Here is a 5,623-nt window from a genome sequence, read left to right as displayed (position 1 = left end):
TTTTAATAATACGCGTGACACCTGCACCGAGTGATGTCACTTCCTCTGGCGGGAAACTTCAGAAAGGCAGTAACGTACATTATGTTTCTTCTCTCATTAGTTTTGAACAAAATGTTGAGGATTTTACACCAACAGGAGATTCATTATTCGTCAAATCTGTTATTGTGATATCGGAGTGAATCGCTCAGTCATTTAAAAAAACCAACAATAATATAATTAAAATCCATCACATTCTGTTTTTATACATGCCGTGTGGTAGCTAGTTTGAGGTCAGTGTGTGGAGTTAAGACACAAAATTGACGGAAAGTGTCAACTCTGTTATCGTCGATTCTGTTAATGGATTGCCCAGGTTGACGCTAACAGAGTTGACGACGACTAACAGAGTTGACACTTGAAATGTACCCGTAATTACAGAACGGGCCAATTATAATCCAGTTTTGTACATATTTGCTTAGCAAAATAAGTGTTGTTTTATTTTACTTTATTTATTGATTTTTTAAAATCAATTTTATACCAAACATTTCAGTTGACTAAATTGTTGTTAATCCCTATTAAAGTGTATGCTTGTTTGAGATAATTCATGAAGAAAAACATTACAATATATGAATAAATGTTGTGATTTGATGTTTTCCCCTCCATATTTAATTATATTGTGTTTTTATTCATAGCTGAAGTCAAATAGTATATTTTAAATTGAATTAACAGAAATTCAATCTACTGAGATGCCATTCAGTCTAACATTTTTTTAAATCAATTGATAAAATAGGTAAATTTTTGGTCATGTATAATGATTACAGTGTAATTTTATACAAATCCGTTAAACTGTACAGCTAAAAGTGTTCACTCTTTACTTACATATAAATGGCTTTTTATTCATATCCTGCCTTTCTGTTCATTTAAATGTATTTTAATTTAAAATATAATATAAATTTGACATGGCGGCACAGTGGTGTAGTGGTTAGCGCTGTCGCCTCACAGCAAGAAGGTCTGGGTTCGAGCCCCGTGGCCGGCGAGGGCCTTTCTGTGTGGAGTTTGCATGTTCTCCCCGTGTCTGCGTGGGTTTCCTCCGGGTGCTCCGGTTTCCCCCACAGTCCAAAGACATGCAGGTTAGGTTAACTGGTGACTCTAAATTGACCGTAGGTGTGAATGTGAGTGTGAATGGTTGTCTGTGTCTATGTGTCAGCCCTGTGATGACCTGGCGACTTGTCCAGGGTGTACCCCGCCTTTCGCCCGTAGTCAGCTGGGATAGGCTCCAGCTTGCCTGCGACCCTGTAGGACAGGATAAAGCGGCTACAGATAATGAGATGAGATGAGATAAATTTGACATTATTCATGAATAAAAACAATAAACTGTGTGAACAAACCTTTTAAAATAATTTACTCAATCTATATAAGGTGCTGTTATGGAAATGCATTTCATGACAAGCTATGTAAATGTAAATTAAAAAAAGGGTTTTATTTTTATTCTTTCCTTTAATTCTGTTTGACTTTGAATTGTTGTATTTATTTTTTGTTGGTTTTACAAAAAAAAAAAAAAAGGATTACGACAGAAACTGCTAGCTTATCTGATCAACAACAATGGTTGACTTACTGAACAAGCTGACTTGACAAGAGAACATTAACAATTTAAGTTGCTAATTATTATTATTATTATTATTATTATATTTATTATACTAACTGACAACAATCTGGCAGGCGTCTTTTGCCCGACAGGCCTGATATAGATGTCAAACATAACGTGAGGCCTAATGCAGATCAAAAACACGCACTCATGAGAGTCCTGAGAGTTTGGGAAGCTGTTTCACTTTGCTCTGGCCTGAACTCTGAACTCTCTCAACAGGAGGGACACAGCCGCAGCCCGACGTCTCATGTTCAGCAATTGTCTGACTTCATGGAGACTTAAGGAAACATTATGAAAGTATTGAACGTGAGGTCATGTGAAAAAGCATTCCCTCGAGGTCAGAATGTTCACTTCTGATAGCAGTTCAGCAGAAAGTGGAACAGGACGGCTCAGTGTCTGACATACAGGGAGGAGGGGATGGGACTGGGCAGAGGAATTCCCAGTGCAGGCTGCAGGTGTGACACAGGACCCTGCAGACACTCCGGGGATGTGAGGTTACAGAGACACGAGGTCACTCAGGGAGCCTCAGGGAAGCGTAACACACTTACACAGAGTACACACACTGCTGACACACACGTGATCTCTTGTTCATATGGAACAGAACATGTTTAACTGAGCACAGTCACTCATTCACTTACACACACACACACACACACACACAGTTTTCCATGACTAGTACCGAAGAGATTGTTTCGTCACGTGTTCTCGCTCTCTATCAGTAAACTGTAAGTTTTCACAAAATGTAGGATTTTCTCATTTCTCATCATCTCCTGTGAAATCTCTTCGATTTGTTTTTATGGCTTTACAAAAACCAACATCATGGTTTAAAAAATTTCATTTTTATGTAGTGCCAATTTAATTTGATGCCATAGAATAAGAGTTTAGATGCCAGATAGTACAAAATAATAATAATAATAATAATAATAATAGGGCGGCACGGTGGTGTAGTGGTTAGCGCTGTCGCCTCACAGCAAGAAGGTCCGGGTTCGAGCCCCGTGGCTGGTGAGGGCCTTTCTGTGCGGAGTTTGCATGTTCTCCCCGTGTCCACGTGGGTTTCCTCCGGGTGCTCCGGTTTCCCCCACAGTCCAAAGACATGCAGGTTAGGTTAACTGGTGACTCTAAATTGACCGTAGGTGTGAATGTGAGTGTGAATGGTTGTCTGTGTCTGTGTGTCAGCCCTGTGATGACCTGGCGACTTGTCCAGGGTGTACCCCGCCTTTCGCCTGTAGTCAGCTGGGATAGGCTCCAGCTTGCCTGCGACCCTGTAGAACAGGATAAAGCGGCTAGAGATAATGAGATGAATAATAATAATAATAATAATAATAATAATAAACTCAAGAGAAACAGGTCATACCTGCCTTCAGGTGTGTGCAGACTGCAGTTGTTGCATGAACAAATAACAGTGCAATTCAATTAGCAAACCTCAGGACCAGCAAAATTCAGTCATAAATCTATGTCTTAAAAACAAACAAACAAAAGAAACCTATGTCTAAAATTGGGGCGGCACGGTGGTGTAGTGGTTAGCGCTGTTGCCTCATAGCAAGAAGGTTCTGGGTTCGAGCCCCGTGGCCGGCGAGGGCCTTTCTGTGTGGCGTTTGCATGTTCTCCCCGTGTCTGCATGTTTGTCCCTGTGTGTCAGCCCTGCGATGATCTGGTGACTTGTCCAGGGTGTACCCCACCTCTCACCCTTAGTCAGCTGGGATAGACTCCAGCTTACCTGCGACCCTACACAGGATAAGCGGCTACAGATAATGGATGGATGGACCTAACAATGAACTGTTTTTCCTATGTGCTAGTTAATAATCTGAATATTTTTGTTGCCTGTTTTGTACTTTGTGCATACTTTATGATGATGATCAGTGCAGGAACAAAAACAAGCAACACAGCCATTCTGTGATGCATGATTGCATGATGGGGCTGGTTATTGAAAAAATAAAATAAAATAAAATAATGAAAACCAGTTCCTATGGTACTACACAGTGGTTAGCACTGTCGCCTCACAGCAAGAAGGTTCTGGGTTCGAGCCCAGCAGCCGATGTCTCCCTGTGTCTGCATGGGTTTCTTCCAGGTGCTCCAGTTTCCCCTACAGTCCAAAGACATGTGGTTAAGTTAACATGGGGCGGCCTTGTGCTGAAGGTTGGGCTGAAGTGCCCTTGAGCAAGGCACCGAACCCCCAACTGCTCCCTGAGCGCTGTAGCATAGCTGCCCACTGCTCTGGGTATGTGTGTGTGCTCATTGCTCACTTGTGTGTGCATGTGTGTGTTCACGGCTTCAGATGGATTAAATGCAGAGGAGGAATTTCACTGTGTGCTTAAGTCTGTGCTTGAGTGTACGTGTGATAAATAAAGTCTTCTTCTTCTTGTATATTCAGCAAATATAGTTCATCATATACATCATATATAGTTCAGCAAAAATATATCCTCCTTTTACTCTATCTGAACGCATTAGACAGTTATACTAGCTTTCTATGTGCATATTATTTACCCCCAGTGTGCAGCCATGGCCACCTGGGTGAGCTTTTCCTTCCCAGAGTTCCATCCAGGAGGGCACATGGTCTGTGCGTGTTTAGAAATGCACACATGATAATTATTTACTCCACTTCCTCCTATAAAGTTTCTGTGTAATAATGTAATATTATTAGGGGAAAATATCTGATCACGTGCTTGGTTAGTGTGCATATGTTGTGCACACCCTTGTTTACAGCCCATCATCTGTCTGACTACAGGGTTCCTGTTAGAATTTTTTAAATTTATTTATTTTTTATTCATTTTGTATTTATTTATTTTAAAGAACTTTATTGAAAAAGGTTGTACATACAAACAAATGTACATAGAACAGCAGACAGGTGCTCCAATATTCATGTATCATCAAAAAAATAAATAAATAAAACACAGTACACTAAGGATGTTATTAGTAATGCCAGTAAACTTAAAGAAGTAGGGAGGATAATAAATAAATGAATAAATAAAATGACAAGAAAGGGAAAAAACAAAAACAAAAAAACAGCAACAAACAAAAAAGGAAACAGAAAGTAAATACATTAATCTTCTTTGAAAAACCTCTCGTATATATCTGTGGATGTGATGCTTTGTTTAGTGTCAATTAGTGTAAGGGATTTCATGTACTCTTTAAACTCATGCAAGAAACTTTTAAAGTTGGGTGGAGTTTTGGAGTATTTGCATTTGTGCATGTGAAATTTGCCCTACACAATGAATAGGTTTGTAATAAAGGTGATGTCATTTTCTCCATGGACAAAATTATCACACTTCTACAGCCAATTAAGATGTTTATCTTGATTTTACACATTATTGTTCAAGTTGAGACCATAAATTGATAGATTGGGCACAGTGGTAGAATAAATGAGTTAAGGTTTCTGGTTCCAGCTTGCAAAAACTGCATTTGTTTTCAATGCTTAAAAATTGGGTTCCTGTTAGAATGGAACCCAGTGCGCGGAACTGAACACGTCATCGATGGAGGCGGGAACGCGCACTGAGCACATATTATACCCCCCCCCCCCCCCCCCCCCCACACACACACACACACAACCATCTGCTCATTTACAGACCAGAGTTTGGCTTAAAAGTTCGATTTCAGTTCAATTATAGTTTTATTGAAGCATTTTAATTGAGTGCATGCCATTAAAAATATTTAATCGCACCAAATGCCAAACATGAGGGGAGTTAAAGTCGACATGGCACCAGAACACGTGCAGTCAACAGAATTATTATTATTTTCATTAAAACGATCATTTAAAACATTATCACATTTACTAACTAGGCTGTTTTAATGAATGATTGTTGCACGCACGCGCGCACACAGACCTCATTCATCTCTTCATGAAACATTTATTTGATGTTGTATCTGAACCTGAATGAGGTCAATAAACAATAAACAAATATTTAAAACAAAAACAAACCATGGGCGGCACGGTGGTGTAGTGGTTAGCGCTGTCGCCTCACAGCAAGAAGGTCCTGGGTTCGAGCCCCGGGGCCGGCGAGGGCC

Source organism: Neoarius graeffei, chromosome 13 (genome assembly GCF_027579695.1).
Source record: "Neoarius graeffei isolate fNeoGra1 chromosome 13, fNeoGra1.pri, whole genome shotgun sequence".
Lineage (NCBI taxonomy): Eukaryota > Metazoa > Chordata > Actinopteri > Siluriformes > Ariidae > Neoarius > Neoarius graeffei.
Note: the sequence above shows the minus strand (reverse complement) of the source record.